Below are 22,645 nucleotides of genomic sequence, written 5' to 3'. Positions count from 1 at the left end.
TAACTTCAAGAAAGAGGTAAAAAAAGAGATGTGGCGAGAGAATATCGTAACGTAAGAGATAACGGGAGCTAACTTGTTCCACAACATTAACATAACTATAAACAAATAAATAGCACAGCGTGTTGATCTTTAATTAATAAAATATTGTAATTGTTAGCAAATTGCTGTGGTATAAGAGAAATAAAACTCTTCATTAGGTGCGGTTATTGGAAAACAAACACCTGTCGTTGATTATTTTCCTATAACAGCATGTATGTACGTATTTATTCCTGTATTCATGTAAGCTAACAAACCAGTATGGATGTGTAATATTTCCCAGGAAAAACAACTAAATTCTCCTCTTTTTCATGATCTGTGACAGTGTTATAAAATATTAGTACTTTTTTTTTTTTTTTTTTTTTTAATGTCTAATAGAGTTTTGCTCCCATTGGCTTTCCATAAACCAGGCGCTCAGCTATATGTCAGGTGGTGGACCAAATTATTCCTCAATTTTAGCTGAAGGTTATTTGAGTCGGAATAAAAATATCCTCCACACTCTGGGTAAGGAATATAAACTTTTCTGCGATAATTTTAGAACTAAAATATCAAAGTTTTGCTGGATAATTCTTGTACTATATTCTAACCGATTGGTTAGCTAACGTGTCTGCTATAACACCTGTGTGGGTAGGACGCTACAGTAGATTAGCAAAGAAATGAGAATATTTTTGTTTTATGGCTAAATTTTTAAATATATATATATATATATAACATATTTTCGAGCAGGAATAATCTATTTGGTCGCTATTTATCCACTTGGTAGAAATGATTTTATTAATTTAATTTTTTAAAAATGTTTTTGTTACGTTTTCTGCCTAGCCGTTTCAGATAACGGTCTCTGTTAGCACGTAGCTAACTTTACTGTCTTTTCCAGACAGTTTTTTTTTTTTTTTCACTCAATTGTTTCTTTATATTATTGGTTTCAGGTATTTCTAAGGTGAAAATATTGCTATTTTACTATTTGGAGAAGCAGTAAAGAAAAGCTCAAAGAGAAAGGGGTTATAGATAGATAGAGCGCTATTATTGGGTGATGACGTATAGTGCCGCCATTTTGCAGCGTCGCCATTTTGTGGATTAAATTAATATTTGTGTGGTTTAAGATATTTGTGTATCATTCGGTATTAGTGATAAAGACTGTGACGCGCTCATTCTATTAAATTATCTTTTTATAGTAACAACTAATTCACATAATCTAAACCTAATAATGAACAGATTGCAAAACATGTTATTTAACTAAGAAATATGCGTTTTTGACTTATTAACTTATGAGAGAGAGAAAAGGGAGGCTGGTGAGGGATCGACTGTTTATAGCTGCTATAAAGTAAGTTATAACAGGGACTAACTTGTCTCGAGTTCCGCAACATTAAATCTAACTGTAAATGGATAAAAAGTACATAAGAGGTATAAGAGGAATAAAATACTTGTTGATTATTTTCCTATTTATTATCTTATACCACATCATGAATTTGCTGATTAGTTAATTGTCTATTAGTCATAGAATGGCACATACTTTTGTTCCTGTTTGTAGTTACATTTAATGTTGTGAAACATCGAATAAAACAAGTTAGTTACAATGTTCATGTGCGCGTGTGACGTTAATTGACGTGACGCAGATCCTGCATATAGACAGAGAACGCTAATAGTCTAAAAGCCAATATCTGAAGTTTTTGCAGAACTTGTCAAACAGAAGCTTGCAGAGAGACAGTAACTGATAGAAACTTGATTATCAGTATATAATGTCATGAAAATGGAAAAAGGTGAGATCAATACAGACATGTTAGAAATGAATTATAGATTTATCACTTTAAGTAGCAGTAGCAAGGAGGATGGAAGAAGTATGTAGAGCTTTTTCTCTTCACATACTGCTCTGTGTTGCGCTTTTCTCATCCAAACTTTATACACGTTAAAGTCATGTTGCGTTAAAATCATGTACACGATAAAATCAGAATTTAAATCATAATTAAAACGCTGTCTGCGTCTAGTTTAAAGCATTGAGATTACTCAGACCACTTAGAGGTTTTAGTGTAAATGCTTCTCTGTCTGCGAGCTGCATTTGATTACCAATACACCATAACACATGTGGTCCATTAACCCCCAGCGATATTTTTTTGATGTGGCACACGCCAAATGTGAGGAGCTGATTTGCATTTTGGGTGTAATACAGCAATCAGATTTCAATCTGGCTAACCAGCATGGCCGCATTTACGGAGTTTATTTGAATTTAAATGTTAATTTGGAAATGCTAATTCAAAGAAGTATTTGCGATTGCATTTCCCCTATGACTGCGCATAATCAGAGACATCATTTCAATCCAGTTGCAAAACATCTATTTGCATTTGTGTGTGTACAAGGGCTGCCAAAATGAAAACACAAAAGCAAAGTCTGTTTAATTTCATTTTCAACGTTTTAATTGGTACGATTCGGCCATATTAAAAAACAACAATAATAGCAGCGGCTCCATTTCCTGTTGCAAAAACAAAATGTCTGTTAAATCCTGTTAGCATTTGCGTTTCATTTGGAAAATTCTCTTGTCACGCTGCAAATGTGGAGGTAACAATTGTTGGGATGTTTCAAAGCTTGTTAATGAGGATACATCACTCTAAACTGATTTCCTGTTTCAGGCTGAAGGGATGGAAGAGTTTCTGGCTTTTACAAACACCATTTTACATTTTATTATGGATTATTGGATTTATTATGAATTGAAGTAATGTGAAGCCAGCAGCAAGTCAGACTGTCTGAAAGGAATAAAACACTTCTGCACATGCTGTTATTGGAAAATAATCAATGGCAGGGTGGTGTGATAACGGGCCAACACAAAGCAAAGCTGATCATTTCAACCAAAGTGTTTCATTCCTCTTATACCACAGCAGTTGGCCTAAAATTATTACTTTTTTTTATTTATTAAAGAATGACACGTTGTACTTTTTATCCATATATAGTTATGTTTAATGTTTTGGAACTTCTGCGAAATATGTTAGTCCCAAGGTCAGGAACCTTGGTTACAGCTTTATCTCTGACTGTTACAAAGCTGACACTGGAGACTCCTTCCATAAATGGTACATAAACATCTGTATTTCTATGTAGAGTGCCTGAAATACAAGTTACTGTGAATGAGCTGTTACTATAGAAACGAGAAGGTGCTGTTATAGAAAATTCATCAACACCTTCTGGCCAGTCAGATTTGAGAATTCAGCAGCGCTGTGGTATAAATGAGTATATAAGAAAGCATGTGCTGCCGCATGGAGGCAGGAGCGGATGATTGACAATGACAAATGGTTTGTGATTATTAATTGGGATTAAAGAAGAAGCACCTTGAGTCAGAGACTGTGTGTGTTTGTGTGTGTGTGTGTGAGTGAGAGGGAGAGATCGTGAGAGAGACCATGAGTCTGCTGGGACTCGTAATGATATCAGTTTGACATCCGCGTGTTCACGCTGACGTTGAACTTAATCCTTCCGTCAGTCATTAGAGCTCATTTACAGAGCGAAGTCGTTAACTACTCAGCGCTGATTGATTTTGATGCAGCGGCCATATGGCTAAATTAAATCTATTAATTGCAGACTGTTGTGAACGGCTCATTGCGGAGGTCAGAAGTTAATTAAGTTATGATAAATTGAGTGAAGCCATCGATGGGAGGCATCTGGATACAGCAGTGATGAGTGTGTGTTTGTGTGTGCGTGCATGTGTGTGCGTGTTAGATTTATGTACGAGTATTTGGGAGTGGTGTGTGAAATTGATTGAAATGTCTCTACATGCATGAGAGAGAGTGTGTGTGTGAGAGAGAGCGAGACAGTATACACTTTATCATTATGAATATTTGTGATTATGCAGCAGTTTTTGAACTTAATTGAAATATCTATTACCATGCATAGCTGCATGAGCTAGAGCGTGGAAGTGTGTGTGTGTGTGTGTGTGTGTGTGTGTGTGTATGGGCATGTATTTAGCTCTCTGTAGACACCAAAATGCCTGCATGATGACATAAATACATAGCATTTTTGACCACATGGAGCCTCAATCTTTCCAAAATGTTCAATTTTTATTGTAAAAAACTGAAAGAGTCATATCAATATTTTTGTCTGAGTACTGAGGTTAGGTTGTTTGTAAATATATTCATAGGCCAAGCTGAACTAAAATTTCCTACCATTTTGTTCGTATAGTCATGGCGCTGTTGATTCATTTTTAGTGCCACCCACAAATCTCCATAAATGGTAAAGCTTGTAGAATGGCTGAAAATGACAAAATGGCAACTAAACGGTGAAAGAGTGCCACCTGAACACAGTGTTTGCTAAATGTTCCAGTAATACAACTCAGCCATAGACACACACACACACAGTTCCTCATATTAAAGGGCACTATTACTTTTGCATTCAGTGGCTGGACTTATGTGTCTTAATTTATGGATTTGCTTTGGATCGCTTTCTTTCAATTTATTAATGAGATTGATTTTCAAGAAAAAAATTCTTTAAAAAAATGAAGTGATTTACAGTATTATCTTTATTTAAATTGGTATTGTGTAACTGGTTGCCACAGTAGTTCTCTAATACCGGCTTTTAAAAAAGCATGACCACGTTTAATCTCAGGCCCTGCAATAATATTTATCTACAAGTGAGCCTGAATGGATGTGCTAAAACCATTATGTATTATTCATCATAAACCGTGCTGCAAAACAAGGCCAGAAGTCATATGGAAGTACACTGAAATACTAAAATAACAGATAATCAGCGTAATTAGCTGTCAGTGGTGCTGTGCGCATCTGCGTTTTCTCAGATAAAGTGACCATTTGGTGACACAGCGAGGGCTGTAAACTTTAACGATAACAGCAGTACATGCGTATCAAATTAAATTGTTTCACTACAACGTTGTACGCGCAGGCAAGTTTCTCCTGGCCTCAGTATGGTGTGTGTGGGACTGGGTTTTACTCTGCATAATGTGAATATAGATATGAGATATGACTGTACAATGATGAGGAAATGTAAAAGTTAACATTATATGATGATGATTCCACAACAGAAAATGTTCATGACAAACAAACTTCAAAATACCTCTGCTTCCTGACTTCAGTGTGAGGTTCTTAACCAAATCAGGAGAAAACGCAATCACGTTCTTTTCTGACGAGTATGCACAAAGATCCAGAAATCATGTGCTGATGATTGTTTATACGACATTCCGCGTTGTTCATGCATGACATTAACATGGACTTGGATCGAAGATTGGGAAAACTGAGCCCTGTGAAAACTCCTGTTCTTGGCTAACAAGGGTGGAACTCGGTGTGATCTTCTGTTGTGCATTCTGAGATGCTGTTCTGCTCAACACGGTTGTAAAGCGTGGTTATTTAAGTTGTCGTATGCAGCCATTCTCCTCTGATCTTTCTCATCAATCAGGCATTAATAATTGCATGAATGAGCAGGGATACACGTGTCCCAATTAAAGTGTCCGCCAAGTGTATTGTATTTCATTTATTTCATTTATTGTTCATTAAATTCGCCATCTTTCTGCCTTTTTAAAATGTCAAGTCGTTCATGGGAATAAAGAATGTTTAGTGTCATTCAGATTTACTTCTGTATTAATATTGTACATCATGATAAAAGGTTGTTTTGATATGCAGATTTAATATTAACACTCGCTGTCTAGTCTCGTTATAATGAGCAGTGAGGCTGTTTCAGGTCTGTCAGGTGTGATTAATGATTAGCCTTTTTTTTTTTTTTTTTTAAAAAAAGTCAAAACAGCACTAATAAAATAACAGTGGTAACTGCAGTGAGGTCATTAACAAAGCTCGGGATGTCAGTGGAGGCGAGTTTAGCGTTGTGCATCCTGTTGATAACTGGCAGCTTCAAGCAACTCGGGAACGTTGCATAAGTGTATGAAAAAAGATCTCCCAAGGCATCTCTCTCTATCTCTCTTTTTCTCACACACACACACACACACACTAGATACCATATGTGTTTTGGGTGTAAATGTCAATTCCAAACAAATTCCAGTCCAGTCTTGGTATGTAGGATATGGAGTAGTGGCTATGGTTTCTGCCGAGTCCAGTGACCATGAAAACTCCGAGAGCAACACTTAAAGATTGCCTTGATCCCTATTCGGATGGGATTCGATACACAGGGGGACATGGAGTAGCTCTGCTGTTTCCAGGTGCAGATAGGGCTTTACACTACTACACTGTAAATTTATTAATTACGGCTACTTTTAGTTACGCAGCACATGTTCCAAGACCAGAAATGCTTCGTAAAAAAATACAGGCCACCCAAGATATGTGTAAAACAGGACTAAGAAGGATTAAATGTGTAAAACACCTTTCATGCCTGCTGGGAAACGTGTCATCTTTGGGTTTTGTGTGTGTGATTGTAGAAGGAAGGAAATGGGTTTGTGCGTTGAGCATGCCAAACATAATTATACAAGCATCATTTCCTACAGATCTCAAATATACCTATGTGGGGGTCAGAGGTGAAGGTGGGGGTCATGTCCTAGTATTTATTTTAATTACAATTGCCAGATTGTCAATTCAACATAAAATTAATATTGATGTTATGATTGAATTAGTATTTTTGTGTGTATTTCATTTCAAGACATTCGTTTAGCTTTCTTGTGAGTTTGTTAATCAATATGTTTCAGCCTGTGATGTTCCACATACATGTGAACTAGATTCAATCAACATTCTCCAATAAATAAATAATCCCTCTGATTGTATTTGTGTGCAACTTGAAATAGGTCATACAGGTCTCAAAACCTGATGTAGTATAGGTTACAGCGTGAAGTCAATGCAAGAGTAAAAACTGCTGATATACACATTAATCGGTATCTTTTTTAGATCAGTGCTTTTAGCTCCTGATAAATCAGAGAGCGAGTTTTTTCCTCTGAGCTTCTCCTCACTAGCTGTTCCAGCGAAGGTCTGAGTTAAAATCGTTCTAGTAGAATCAGTACACTCTGTAGCCACACTTGGCAGCGCTCCTAGGCAGTTATTTTCAGTCAGTAACACCAGACTCTATCTGGTTAAATAGCAAGAGACCCAGATATCAAAAATGGATCAACACGATGACCTTTCAAACAGTGGCACAACAGAGCAGCATTCTCCCCTATCGTCAAGAGTTCATAGGGTAAAATCCCAATGATTCCACAGCCATCCATGGCTAGGAGTTAAGGGAACACAATTGGCTGTGCTGTCTGGGTGGGAGGGGCATACTCGCTCTCTCCTGTCAATCACAGTGACACTAGCCAATCTGTGAGCTTATGTATGAGGAAGAGGGTGGATAGCGCGTTCCTCCAAGTTTGTTGCGCTGCTCTGTAACGCAGAACGAGCAGCAGTTTAAAAAGAACATTTTAGTGAAAGCATTTATAAAATGCCTATAGCCATATCTGGTTACACTTAATCAAGTTACCATGGTAACGTGCCCCTTCTGTGCTGAAATTCTTTTACCTGGTTGAGTTATAGAAAAGGAGAGTAAAAGATTTGCAAGACCTCAAGACTGACTGCCAAACATTTTTCACCGCAGGAACGAACTGTATGGCTGCAGTGTTTCTGTTAGTTAAGAAAATCTGACTGGATGGTGGAGATTAAATGCTGCCACCATGCAATTCATTCTGCTGCGTTCTGTGCTGTGCTGAAATGAAAGACTTTATTATTAAAAGAGATATTTACAAAAGAACCTTACGTTATGAATAACAAACAAGATATTACTAAGAATGTAAGAAGCAAGAAGCTGCAATGAACAAGAACGAAATTCTGAAATGTATACATAGCAAAACAAGACTCAATAGACGATTGACTATCCTATCAGGAATCGCTGATAGAGTCCAACTATCGCGATGGCGATCAAGTTGGACGATTTATACGTCTGTGGGAAAAAATCATGTCTGCTGCTTTAAGATTGAGAAAAATAAAGTGTGTTTTATCCAATAACGTGTATACTTTTTGCCTACTTTGGATCCTATACAAACATTAATAATCTGCTCTTTGACGTTGGAGCAGAGCATCAAAACATATTTCTCTGACACATCGTGACTTCCCTTGTCCGTGCTGCTGAGCAGATAAAGCCGTGGATGTCTTTGTTCTCAAAACATGAACAGTGATTTAAATTAAGAAAATGAAACAGCATGTTGATTATCACGGCGACTTCACTATACAAGAATTCAATAAGTATCTCTGCACATGCATGTGTAGTCTATATAATTTTATTTCAATTTTATAATGAGATTACAGCTAATAACTTGTTCTGGTTATTTACAGTCCTGACTTCAGTTTTGCAAGAATTTTAAAAAAGCAATACAAAACTATCTGCAGCAGAACTACTGGAGTTCCTTTTGTTGCTTCTTTTCACATTATTCTTGATTGGAGATAATGGATTTAATGATGGATATAATGTAATCAGTAGCTGATTGTTAATTTAAAAAAACAGGAAGTCACATTCATAATCATGTTCTTCCATGGTTCCCTAACAGCGTGAATTCTTTGCTCTCAGCATATCAATCTGTCTTTGGTTTCATTGCTTACTAAAATCCAACATCCACAAGACAAGACAAGACAAGGCTCACCAGCCCTGCAGGTAACACTGAGTCTCCTCAATATATCAACATGCAAACTTTCTTTTCCTCTAAAGGTTGTAGATCTGTGTAACTGCAAATGAAATATCATGTTTTGCGCTTCCAGTGTTGTCGTTTACAGTTTTTCCTGTATTTTCACTGTAAGTGTTGAAAGTAATATAACCTCTGAAGTCTGAATTCCAAGAAGTTACTGATCACCGGTATTTGATTGAGATGTATACATATACACCAATCAGCCATAACAGTAAAACCTTTATCTGCAGCAGTGTTTCGGTAGGTGCTACGTGTCAAAGTAACATCCACATGAATGCCAGTACCCAAGTTTTCCCAGCAGAACATTGCCCAGAGTCCTTGTCCTTGATCGAATACTGTCTCCTTTCTTTCTTTCTTTCTTTCTTTTTCTTTCTTTCTCTCTTTGTTTCTCTCTCTCTCTCTCTCTTTCTCTCTCTCTCTTCTTATGACAAATGACTTGATTGTACAGCCAGACAAACAGAAATTTAAAATGCTGGAGACATATGGTCTCATGCGATTAAACGACCATGATTTATTGTGTATTTACCGCCAGGTACAGTGCTTTAAGTCTAATCAGCCTAGCATCTTTTTTATTTATTTATTTATTTTTTTTTTTTTGCGGGTTGCATTTCTGCCCTGAGAGCGAGTACAGTTGCACAGTTTGGCCTAAGCATCTGCTAGCTCAGGTGTGTAATAGATCACAGTGCAGCATTGTCAGTATGTGCAGCGTTTCTCTTTAATTCATTCAGCCGCAGGGAAATTGTCTCCACCGCTACAGGACGAGCGAGGACACAGGTTGTGGGCGAAAAGGATTTTCCACTGTTTTGCCTGCGAGGCTGCAGGGGAATCGGGGGAGTTTAATTAACAATCGAAAGTTGTTCTCAGCCTCGCATTTGCATTACGGTATAATAAACACGGCGGTAAGTGACAGTTTGAAGATGAGCTCTGTCGCTGAGCACACGAGATCACTGGGTCACTTGCATAACAACAATGTACTGATCGAAACGCATTTTAGAGTCAGCAGTCACTCAGTTCACCGTGTTCTTTTGTGATGTGCTGGAGAATAATATCCAGAGAGCACTTAAAAATACCAACATTACCGCTATGTCTAATCGGGGGTAATAGGCAGCACTTTTTGACAGCATTAATATTACTAATACTAAGAATTTAATGCTGCCTGTTTTTCCAATTTGATGATTTTTGAAGTTGGAAGGCGCATTGCATGCATCTTTATTCATTCATTTATCTTCAGTGAGCGCTTTGTCCTGGTCAAGGTCACGGTGGCTCCCGAGTCTATCCCAGAATCTGTGGGAGGTGAGAAAAGAGAACAGAGGTGTGATGAAAATATTTTCACGTTGCCTGCTGAGCTGAATCTGAGGTATTGGACCTGACGAAATATTAAATGAAAAGTTTTCATATAGTACCGTGACATGCCTCTGAAACATGATCATGGTGGAATCATATGTAAGGAACAAAACACTTGGGAACATGCTGTTGTAGGAAAATAATCCACAGTGCTGTGGGGTGATGCGACCAAACACGAAACAGAGTTACTGATACCATGCCAAAGTTGATTATTTTCCAATAACAGCGTGTTCTGCGTTGTTTTATTCCTCTTATACCACACTGATTAAGATTTTTAACTTGTTAATAAATTACCTGTCATACTTTTTATTCGTTTACAGTTTAATTTAACGCTTAATGCTGTGGAACGTTCCAGTTAGTTCCTGTTATCACTTAGAAGCTATAAACATTTCTGTCACCAACCTCTGTTTTTTTTCCCTCTCTTGTAGATAATAAGACAAAAAAAAAAAACATAGCATTAAGTTACCAAGAAACCGGAAAATTCAAACAAACAAACACATTTTCTGATAAGCTTTTTTTTATTTTAACATTGGAGACTCCTTCCTTCTCCTTACAGAAACCTTTACCAGGTTATCAACGAGCATGATTTTTTCTTACTTTTCATTCTTTAATCCATTAATTATTAGTCTTAGATCATGAAGAGTGTCCACCGTCTAAGTCCCTGTGAACGAGCTGTTGCTATAGAAACAATAGCATTTTAGAGCGAGCATTTATTAAACGAGGTTAATATAAACCTGTGGTTTGAATTACAGCCGCGAAACTGTCACAGCTGCTGCTATGGAATATTAATCAACACCGTCTGACAAATCAGATTTGAGAATTGTGGATTAAGATGAGACAAATGAAACAAATGCCTAAACCATCGATCCATCTTTGCTAATTTCTCAGTGAAATATTCCCACCATCACTGGAATGTTAGCGCACCCATTTTCCTTCTTTTATTGGTGCAATTTTTCAAACAGAGCTCCTCATCACGTGGATGGCTGGAGACCATTACCAGACTGACGAAGCCTCTGCGGAAGATATTAAGAAGTGCGTTTGAAAGACAAAGGCGGTGAACTAATGTACGGAACATCATTACAACCAATTAGGCTTGTAATGACAGTGTGCACGGGGTTCATGAGGAACACTCTAAAAAGGAACATTAGCAGCATCAATCAGTGCTCAAAAAAACAAACAAAAAAAAACTGCTATGATTCTTTTTTTATTCTCGACGCTCTCCTGTTGCTTGTCGTTTTGTCTCTGATTTAACGGCTTGGCTCCTGTGTGTCGCATTGACACTAGAGTAATAACTGCGACTTTTTGAACTTTTTCTATTAGTTTAACAATCACCACAGCGATGCACTTTGTCACATATGCGACTGAAATGTGTGTTGCTAATGTTACCGGTAGGATTAGGGATCATATTAGAGCTGCGGTGAACTTTATTGAATATTCGTCTTGCTGTTCCAGTTGAGATTACTGTATGTAAGAAATATTACCATTTTCTCACAGAGTTTCCTTTTGGAAAGAGGAGGATCATTGAGCAGCTAATGATGGTATCAGTCAGGGAATGCCTTTCCTCTGGTTTAAAAAAAGTCATTCCTTCTCCTTTATTTTCTGACCTTTAGAGCTTCTGTCTGTGCATCTGTATGCCCTAGGATTTGGTTTAATGACCACAAAACCCCACATTGTTAGGATATGACTGATTCAATTGGGTATCTCAGATCACGCTGATAAATGTGATGTTCTATCGGAAAAGAGCACACACATTTACTTAGCCTGACTAATCCTCATGAGTGCAGACGTTTAGATAAAATGAAGACAAAAATATTTAAGTTTTAGGGTTCATGAATGGTAGAACAAGTAACAGAAATAGTCAAATAGTGTGTTTTAAGACGATTATGTGGAGGGAAAAATAAAAAACAAAACAAGAAAGCCTTTTCTGAATGTGCAGAGGTGGACAACTCGCTAGCCTGTTGATAAAACCATCTTTTTCAGGGAACCGTGTGGAAAATAACAGCAGAAAACATGAAGATGAAGGCCAGGATTTCAGTTTTTTTGTTCTGAAAATGTGCATTTCCAATTTAATTTGCTTTACTTTTTATTTAAAGATAAATTGTCAGTACTGTTGCTCCTGAGTGGCGCAACAGAAAAGATCAATGAACGAATGAATGCAGTTAAACCACTGATAATCAACCAAGAGCATTATGACCGAGGCTGTTTTCACACTAGCGAAAAATCGCTGTCCAGAGCACTCTTTGTGCTCACGCGAGGTGCACGCCGTAACCATGACAACACACTTACCAGTCCTGGCTAGTATCGGCTAATTGGCCTGGTAAGTCTAGCTTTAGTCTAGTACTTCACGTCTTCTTCATCACTTCTTTCTTGTTATCCAGATTTATCATCATTAGCAAAATTTGAATTCTGGTAATCAAATTTTTTCGATTAAATCTCCTCATACTAACTCACTAAAAGGTACAGTTTTCCACCAGTGCTTGTTTTTCTTGCTTGGCTGCCTAACTTGTGACCTGATTGCTCAGGAGGTAAAGCTTTCTCAACACCTAGAGCTTTTCTTAAAAAAAAAAAAAAAAAAAAATAGTTGGCAAATTCGAAAGCTGCACTGTGACCGAAAAATGCTGATGGCATTTTTTTTTTTTTTTTTTTTTTTTAAAAGCAGCTACATTCCTTCTACCTGCCACTTTTTATAGGATTACATGAGAACCTGAGCTGGTGGTTGAGGGGGAAAAAGCCATGTGTTAAAGCAGCTGTATACATGCAGCAGCCCTCTTATGAACAAGCTTCTGGGTGTTGCAGCACATGAGCAAAAACTAGACTTACATTCACATGTTCGGAGCCTTGTTTTCTCATGCGTGCTCGACTCTGTTCAAGACAACGGTGTTAATGAGCCGAAGGGTTCAGAGTTTCCCTGCTGTTAGAGCTGGGAAAATGCTCTAATATGCAATGCAGTGAGACTAAAGGGCTGCTTTTAGAGGAGAGCGTCTGGTGCATCACAATCAAAGCTTACTGCACAGCAAAAAAATGAAAAAGGTCTCGCCGCCAGCTGTTGTGTATCGTGGATGAGTCTCTGCTGTTCCTGATCAATACTCTTGAATTGGCAACGTTTCCACCATCTGGCAAAAGTACAGCTTTTTTTTTTTTTTTTTTTTTGTTCCGATCACGCAGCTTGATCTTAATCCACGTCATATGGAAATGTCAAGTGTGCTTCGTCATATCTCAGTGTAATCACAGTGTAGTGTTTTACCCACGTAGCGAGAGAGAGAGAAGATGAAATGGAGAGAAAGAGATGGGGGAAAAACGAACAGGAAGTGCCTCTGCTTACAAATTACACAAATCACAGTTTGCGGAGAAATGAAATGAACATTTCTCTGACCACAAATATTTGTTCTGTGCTGAAGCTATGAGGGTAATGTAGCCAACAAATAAGGTAAAGCTTGTTGCCAGGAGTTTAACATTCTACAAGCTAAGGTTGGATTAATAATTATTGGAACCCTTGGTAAAGATGGGTAAAAAAAGGTCATTTCTCCCGCAATATGTCTTTATGGGTGGGCTGGGGTTTGCTTCCACTGAACCGTGGTGCGGTCTGCATCAGATGTTGAAGCAATCCACTCTCAGGAACCTGAATCTGAATCTGAGGCTACAGTGGAGCGTAGACTCTAGTCAGCTGAAAGAAAATCATTGCCTGGTCTTTTTCCAATCTTCAGTTTTCAGAGATTGAAAACTACAATCTCTGCCCACTGCAGCCTCAGGTTCTTGTTCTTGGCTGACAGGAGTGGAACCTGATGTGATTTCTGCTGTTGTTGCCCATCTTCCTCAAGGTGTGATATGTAGTGCGTTCTGAGATGCTTTTCTGCTCGACATGGTTGTAAAGAGTGGCTATTTGCCTTCCTGTGAGCGCAGTCCAGTCCTCTGACCTCTCTCATCAACAAGGTGTTTCAGCCTGCACAACTGCAGCTCACTGGATGTGTTTTTGTTTTGTTCTGTGTAAACTCTAGATCAGCAGTTTCTAAAATTCACAAACCAGTCACTGAGATTTTTTCATGTGAACATTAAATCTTGCCCTGTATCTGCATGATTTTATTGGACACTCCATAAAGTGATTTGTGAGTGTATATTCTAGGGGCGCTTCATAACCATACCACACTCCTTTATTCATTCCATCACTTGTTATACGGCTCTATTTTGAGCGAACTGCTCGACACTGACGTGTTGTAAATGCGCGATGGTGCATTGCAGACGGAATGAAAATGAGAGGAAATGTAGACACTTCACTGCACCTGGGAGTGCAGTGTTCAATATTTGTACTTTAATGACAGTCGTGATACACCGGGGGAAATGTGGTGTGTAGAATATATGAGAGATGAGAGAAAAGTTGCTGTATTTATAATGGCCACTGACGCTTCCCAGTGCAACTTTTTATGTAGTACAGATGGAGAGAGAGGAAAAGTAGTGGGAGAGAGAGCAATGAGCTAGAAATTATAAATATGTCTTTGTGGGAGTGCGGCTCAGGCCGTTCTGGCACGTAAACTATAACATAAAAATACTGCAATAGGTAAACATTTAGGATGTTGCTCTATGTCACTGCTCTGAAGGACATTCCCACTGCCTGAAGTGAACAGTAAGACTATAAAATGACACATTTTACTACATGAGTAAAGCCTGCAGCTTGACAAAACAGTGCTCCTATGTGTTTTCCACTTTTCATGGAGAAAAACAGTGATTAAAGTACAAATACTGAATAACGTCAGCAGAAGCACTCTTCTTCCACTTCTTGCTATCCAAAAGAGACCAAATTACCGTTTACACTCGTGACCGATAAGTCGCTTGTAGTTTGTCTCTTGTGGACGTGTAGCCACAGGATTAGCCAAACTTTCTAGGCTACAACCCACTATTTGATTTCTAGAGATGACTTTTGTTTAAAATGTACAAGTTTGAGTTACATGTTAGGCTTTGTACTAGCTTTGTTGTCAGATTAACAAAGTAAGCTAACTGTATTAGCTACATACACTCACCAGAAGCGTCAACAATCTCTGCTACTTTCTTCCCAGCTTTATTTTAATTTGTATACATATAATGAGAGGTCATAATGTATATGGCAAGATGAGATGAAACCACAGTTATAAGATTTTCTTCCAGTAAACGGGATCTAATGACAGCAAGTAAAGTTGTGAGAATGCGAACATGGGATTGGTCCGAAGAATCATTCGAGTCAATCTTTTGGGTTTCAGTGTCTTAACTAATTTGCATAGAATGAAGAAAATCTCAATTCAGATGTTGAGCGTTGTGCAGTAGCTGAAATCGTGACTGTGTCGTGCACATAAATAGAAAATGGACGCCGCCTTTGTTGCTTTGTCGCTTGCTGATGTGAATATTGGCTTAGAGTTGTTTTAAAAAAATCAGCATTCATGTATCTGACATCACATATCACATTCTTTAGTTCTTGTCCAGCAGCCAAAGAAAGAAAAAACAGACTTCGTATTGACTTTCTTAACTGAAACGTTTGTTTAAAAGTAACACACTCTGATTGGTTCTTATAAGACTCTTTTTTTTTCTTTTTCTTTTTTTTTTTTCTTTCTTTTTTTTTTTTTTTAATGCATAAAATCTGGCTGTTGGTATTTTTACTAGGTATATCATTTAGTTTGAACAGTTGACAGTTAACACACGATTGCGAGTGCGATATTGCGTTTATACAACAGATCTGTAAACCAGAAATTAATATCGAATAACTAACATTATGCCACAATATGGCCAAATGCTTTGTTTATTTTTGCTCCGCTCGTGGAAATGGATCCAAAAGAAGTAACATTCGCTTTATAACTTGTCAGCTAACTGACTAGCTAGCTCACATTGATCTGTACATTCGCATTAAAAGTGCTTCTGGTGAAATTGGCTTCTATTTTTCCTTTTTTATCTTCATCTGATGAGCTTTCTTTTTTTTCCTCTTGAGTTTAGGAAAGCCTTATCCGCCCTCTTTCACATAGATGAGCCCACGATTGGGTAGTGTCTCTGTGATTGACAGGGGAGGGCGTGGCTGCGCAGATGGCTGCGATCTCCAGTCAATAGGGCGAAGGCTTTCCTCTTGTGTCACTTGGGCAGAGTTTTGTCTGTGCCTGCTGCAATTTACTTGTTGGCAATAATTTTGGCACCCCTGCACGTATAGTTTGTTAATCCAACAGGATTGCTATTTAGATGCTGAACCTGGACTACGCATATAGCGTAAATATAATACGTAGTAGTGTTTACATCTAGAAAATACTGAAAGTGTGAGAATCCAAGCACAAATCCCCACAGCAGGAAAGACACGTGACCTGTTAGTGTTGTTGAAAGCGGAGCTAATCACAGAGTCTAGCCATGTTTTCCATACCAGCTGCTTTATTACAAACTAAACTGCTCTGCTTTAGTCTAAAGTGTTACAGAGTGAGCGGTGTTTGTTACATGGGATCAGTGGGCATTGCTTTTTTAAGCAATAGTCCCTTTATTAGCCATTATCCAGGTTTGTGAGTCACACATCGGTGTGATAGTCGGGTGTCCATATATAGGGTTTGATGATACGAACGTTTAATATTAGCATGCGCAATGTGTACACACACACACGCACATGCTTTAATTACAGAGCGAAAAGCTTTACTGTTTAAGTCATTTTAGCTCACTGTTGTTTCCCTCCCGCTTTGTGTTCTACATAAAACAACCCGCCTCTCTCTTCACTCAGCAACACGAGGGTGCCGCTTTTATCTCTGAATGTTTTCATCTGCCAGCTCCAAGTCATATGGGCATTTTGTAACCTAGTTATCTGAATTATCACTGGCGCGCACACACACACACAATGTGACCTCGTATAACTCGAGTTCTAAGTCATACAGCTCTTTGCTGAAGGGTGTCAGGAGTGTTGGCCTTGTTTTCACAAGGCACAAAAATCTAAAGTTTTCAGATTTTTCTCCAAGGCTCAGAAGCACAAAGAACCTTTGTTGATCTCCATCAGTATTATCCTTTTTCTGTCCAGTTAACCTTTAGTGAGGCAATATCTGAGCTTTTCATTACATCACGCAATGTGTCCATATATGTGATGATAAATGTTTTATGCAGCTGGTTTCCGCAGTGATGGTGTGTGTGTGGGTGTGGGTGTGTGTGAGTGTGAGTGTGCGCGCGCACGGGCTCAGCTCTCACCTTCACTTCCCTCAGTGCCCAGACCCAGACTTAAAATAAAACTGTCTGGAATTTATCATCAGCTAAAGCTTGGGAGCTCAACTCTGGGTGTGTCCCAGATGCTTAAAAAAGAGCTAGTTATACGAATCATTTTGAAAAAAAAAAAGGCAAAATTACATAATAACCCAATTGTAGTTGATCAAGGAAAACGTATTTAGCAAGATATCGGATGTTTGCTTTTTATTTCTGAGTCTGATACAGCAAACAAGTAATGAAAGTAGAGCAATGCCTAGCGAAGGTTAACCAAGTTACCATGGTAACGGCCCCCGGTCACGGTAAAAACTTATTTACTTATTCATTTATTTTAACTCATTAATCATTGTAAGAGACGAACAGTCAAACTTTTAACCATGCTGGATGATGTGATGTCACGACGTTTTTTGGGCGGGGCTCTGTGTGGCGTTGTGGTAAACCAATACCATTCCTAGCATGTGTGTGTGTGTATGTATGTATATATATATGTATATATATATATATATATATAAATACACACACACACACACACACACACACGAAAAGCATCTTATGTTTGTACGTAGCTTACGTTGTGTGAACTGGAGCTGTGCAATATCACGATTATAACATTGATATGATGTTGTAATAAATTACATCATGATACACTTTTTCGGAGATATCGCTGGTATCATGATGTCTTTTTTTAACCTTGTACTTTTTTTTAAATAGCAATGGCACACTGTTTTGAAGCAGCTGATCTGATTTTAAAATGTTGTTCTGAACCTTTACAACTCTACTGTATTTTATGTATTTTTAGCGTTTGTTAAAATTGTTGGAATTTATTATTTTTCTGCTTTTCAGTGTAATGTAATTTATTTTCGTAGATGTTTTTTAAACATGCATCACTACTATATTGCTTGCAGTTGGTTACCACACTTATATATTGTGATACATATTGTGTATCCTAAATATTGTGGGTTTTTTTTCCTGATATCACCCACCTTCACCTAATGTCAAAATACATAAGAAATAAGTTAAAAATAAAAACATCTGTGCACATCTTTGGAGATACTCCCAAGCTCAGGCTATGACATTTGAACGATATATTTAATAGAGAGCGTGAGCCAGCTCTCCCCTGTCATGCGACAGCTACTAACCAGGGAGGATGATGGCTAACACCTGCTTCCTCTGAAACATGTGAAGCCACCCAACTGCATCTTTTCAAGCTGCTGCACTTCCTGCGTTGCAGGGCAGCGTAACGCACTCAGAAAGCGCTATCCGCCCTCTTCCTCACACATGACCTCTCAGATGGCCGTGATTGGCTAGTGTCGCTGGGACTAACAGGAGACAGAGAGTATGAAACAACTTCCACCCAGAGAACATGGTCATTGTTGTTCCCTTGGCTCCCGGCAGCAGATGACTGTGCCATCTTCGGGATTCGAACTCAGTGTCTCCGTAGGTGCTGTGAATCGTGTGCACGCGAAGGTATTCATGAGTGTGCAGAAACTGTCACGTGAGAGCACTTCATTTCAGCGAGCACTGAGCATTGAGACACACTCACTTCCTTTCCTCTCACCATCTACACTCTGAGTCAGGTTTATAAAAATAAGAGGCAAAAGTGAGTGTTTTCGTGAGTTTTTTTTTTTTTTTGTTTTTTCCCTTGGGGGGAAAAAATGTAGCCGAACATCTTAAATGAAAGCCTGTCTCGCCCAAAAACGTTTTCATTAATTCATACCCAAATGTGGTTATACTTGCGTCAAACAACATTAAGCTCCGTAATGTCATTTTTCAGATGAGTGAGCGTGAAAGGTATAAGCAAGAGTCCACATTTACATATTTACAGTATAGAAGTTCAAAGTCATCCATATAACTTGCATTTTTTTTTGCGGTGTTCTGAGACAGATATATAAAAGTAAAAGATGTGAGAGACTTCCATTACTACATTAAGAGAAAAAATGAAAAACACCAAACCTCAGCTGCTGATGAACTGTGTTTGAGGTCAGAGGGAGAATATATTCCTTTTATTTTATTTTTTTTTCACAACTATTTTACTTTTTTGTAGCAGGCGGTACAGTGGAGCAGCAGGTAGTGTTGATGTGTCATAGCTGCAGGGTCTGCGGTTCAATCCTGAGCTCCGGGTTTCTGTCTGTGGAGTTTCCACATGTCCTAACTGATCGTTTGTTAGCAGCCTGCAGCAGATTTTTTTTTAACCTTTTCCCAAAGCATTAGGCTACACAGGGGAGAGAGAAAGGACCGCAGTTCAGCACAAGATAGTAAAATAAAACTGTTTTGAGAAACAAACTTCTCTCAACTCTCTCGCAGTTAGTGCAGTCTGTAACGGCCGTACATGTTTGAGCCAGGATGAAGATTTTGGAGGGGAATGAACTCAGACACACACTCACTGACTCACTCTATCTCTCTCACACATACACACATTCCATCCATCTCTTCAGCACACGAGGGATTGGTCGGGAGGAGAATAACATGCAGGAAGCTGGACAATCACAGCTATGTTGACCCATGTTTGACGCTAATTAGCTGCTGCCGTAACGCGGTACCCTTAGTTGGGTACGAGGGCGGGACTTGGGTGTTCTTGAGAATGTTTGATTGGATGCAAATTGGACAAGTCAAATCTAGTCACCTTTGTTTATATAGCATGCTTAAAAGACAAGTGTTGGCCGAAGTGCTGCGCAAGAACAATCTGTAAATCCAAACAACAGTGAAATAAAATGAAAAAAGAATGAAAGAATTAAAAGCATAAAAGACAAAACTGCAGATTAGACGACAGGACAAAACAGAAGACTGGATAGCACAGAGAGAGAGAGAGAGAGAGAGAGAGAGAGAGAGAGAGAGAGAGAGAGAGAGCAGTCCCACTTTGGATTTTGTGCCTTGCAGCTGTAATTAAAATTTAATTCGGCTCGAATTTGACCCCGTGTGTCACTTACATCTCACAGCTCATCTACTGAGACAATCCAAGAAGAGTCTCAGTTTGTAGATGCATGGAAGAAAAATTATCTGTTTCACTGCACTGAATCATTTATACATCTGCCGTGACAATGGGCTAAAATACTGCTAGCAGTCAGGTCACAGTACACAGTTTTCTTTTACATTAATAGTAATCTGCTGAGCAGCTCTCAGATGTTCAGTTATTTAATAGTGAGCAAAGAGAAAAACTACTACAGGATGGGATGCATTCCCTCTATTGTGCACTTCTTGTGTACTGTTTAAGGAAATAAACACTCTGTCTGGGGCTGAAGTGTTTAATTCCTTGTATACCGAAGCAATTTGCCAATGAGTAAAATTTGTATTTTTTCAAAGAATCATACTTTATCTGTATATAGTTACATTTAATGTTTGCGAAACAAGTTAGTTCCTGTTAACACTGAGGTTACACAGTCTTTCCTTCATCAGGCCTCTCTTTTTGTCCCTCTCTCAGAGTGAAGAAGACAAAAAAAACAAAACAAACAAAAACAAAAAGCGCAGTTTGTTTTTCTGAAGACTTTCCCAAAACAGAAAACTTCAGAATTTCTTTGTGTTATTGTTTAGCTAGCGATTGTCACAGACGTGTTAGGTCACTGGCCGTCGTCACCATAACTTACTGGAAAGTCCAAATGCTCCCAAACACCCAGACCTTAAAGAACTCTTCCAGTTCCTGCTTGCTGGTTATTGCACTAGCATGCTAGCATATCATGAAAAACATTGTGCTTAGTACAAACAGCCAAGTTTTCTTTTTTCTTTTCTTTTTTTTTTTTTTTAAACCCCTGTAGCCTTTCCTGATTTGAGATAAAGAGGAAGTTACTTTTTCAGAGGGCTTGATTTAGCTTAAATGTTTTACACCTCACATAATATAAGTGCTATATTCATGACCTATTATTATGCAGTGTGTGAAAAATATCGTTCCATACACAGACATATCAAATCAAGAGCCTTGTATTGAAAGTTATCATTTTTCAGCCTTTTTTTCTGTCGCATCTGAGTGGGAATAAACACTCAAAGCAGCAAAACTGCAGTTTTTCAGTTAGGTGTGTGAAAAGGTTTAAATCACACTAGCTCATGGTCACTGGATAGCATTCATCTCACACACACACACACACACACACACACACACACAGAGCCCAAAAACATGATTACAGGAGACAAGTGGTACACACTCTCCTAAATTGCATTCCCACAACTCGCTCACACGCATTCTCTCTCTCTCTCTCTCTCTCTCTCTCTCTCACACACACACACACAGACACACACACACACAGTCTCTGTAAAACAAACTGACACGGGAGTCCCTAGAGTGTTTTAGCCACCCCCCCCCACCCCCCCTTTTCTAATGCATTGTTCATTAGCATAATAAGGAGTCTGTGCAGTGTGTGTGCATTTCATATTTATTCAATTAAAGAGGTAAAACTTTAATAGATGCACCAGTAATTTTTTCCCCTCAGTGTTTTGCTTCTTTTTGTGTCTCACAAAGTTACAATGAGAATTTCATCACCTAGACGTGCATCATTCTTTATGTCTCTAGTTTTTTGTTCTGTAATTCTCAAATGTGCTTCATCCTCGCTGCGGCTCCTCACTAGCTCTGTAGGCGATTAGATGTGATTGCATCAATGTTGCGGACGTCTGGGAATCACACACACACACACACACACACACACACACGTGCGCATGCTGAATGGACAGCTGGGATTAGAAACTCTCACTCGGCTCTCATGTTCATATCCTGTCTTCAGCATGCCTGCTTAGGAGTACAAGTGGGTGTCTTCGCATTTGTTTATTGATGTGTGAAGCTTAAGACGAGAGTAAAGCAGCATTTCCCAAACAGTGAGGCCAAAATCCGCCACCCACGTGCTCTCAGGCTCAAACTGTACACTCGTCTGAATATTTATCCACCGTCCCGTGATGAAATATGAAAGCATGGTGGGAAAAATGAGCGGAATAAATCACAGTCAGTGGGGAGGAGCGCCATGACAGACGTTTATCCCACTGTCATTATTTTCAGCACACGACTGTTAAAGTCACATTTTAAAGAAATTTCATTCTAGAATATGAAAGAGGATAACGTGAAACAGACGTTGAGGCATGTACCCTGGATTAACGACACACAATAATGACTATAAACGATAATCACAATCATTTTTTTCAATATTAATATCACTATTTTATATCACTATATCAAACAAAATGCTCTTATTGCTCTTTTATTACTTTATTTCACATGGTACATTTTAAGCTTTATATCTCAGCGTTGATTAATTCTGGATTCTGATTAGTCAGAAGGTGTTGATTAATTATCTATAATAACAGTTCATATTAAATGTTCTCATTTAATATGAGCACATTTAATATGTGCTCATTCTAATAAAGTAATTAGTAACTAGTATCTAATTAGTAATTAGTGATTAGTAATGAAACCTAATAATAAACATTAAAAATTGTATTATATGTAACAGAGGAAAACGTATAATCGTTGATATTGTGAGGTTTTCTCTAAGGTGACGTTTATTTAACATTTATGGAAGGAGTCTCCAGTGTCAGCACTTT

At 38.4% G+C, this 22,645-nt stretch overlaps 1 protein-coding gene across 3 annotated transcripts in view; it reads left to right on the top strand.

Annotated features, from left to right (window-relative positions):
- The first annotated feature begins 428 nt into the window (after positions 1-428).
- Positions 429-22,645, top strand: part of gpat2 (glycerol-3-phosphate acyltransferase 2, mitochondrial) — a 151,229-nt gene continuing 129,012 nt past the window's right edge. For all 3 annotated transcript variants that reach the window (XM_053236006.1, XM_034307025.2, XM_034307023.2), the window contains exon 1: positions 429-540. The gene's annotated coding sequence lies outside the window, so the exon portion shown is untranslated. The remainder of the gene's footprint in view (positions 541-22,645) is intronic.

The sequence above is a fragment of the Pangasianodon hypophthalmus genome, chromosome 8, assembly GCF_027358585.1.
Source record: "Pangasianodon hypophthalmus isolate fPanHyp1 chromosome 8, fPanHyp1.pri, whole genome shotgun sequence".
In the NCBI taxonomy this organism is placed as follows: domain Eukaryota; kingdom Metazoa; phylum Chordata; class Actinopteri; order Siluriformes; family Pangasiidae; genus Pangasianodon; species Pangasianodon hypophthalmus.
The sequence above is the reverse complement of the archived record's forward strand: the minus strand, read 5'-3'. Positions and strand labels throughout refer to the sequence as shown.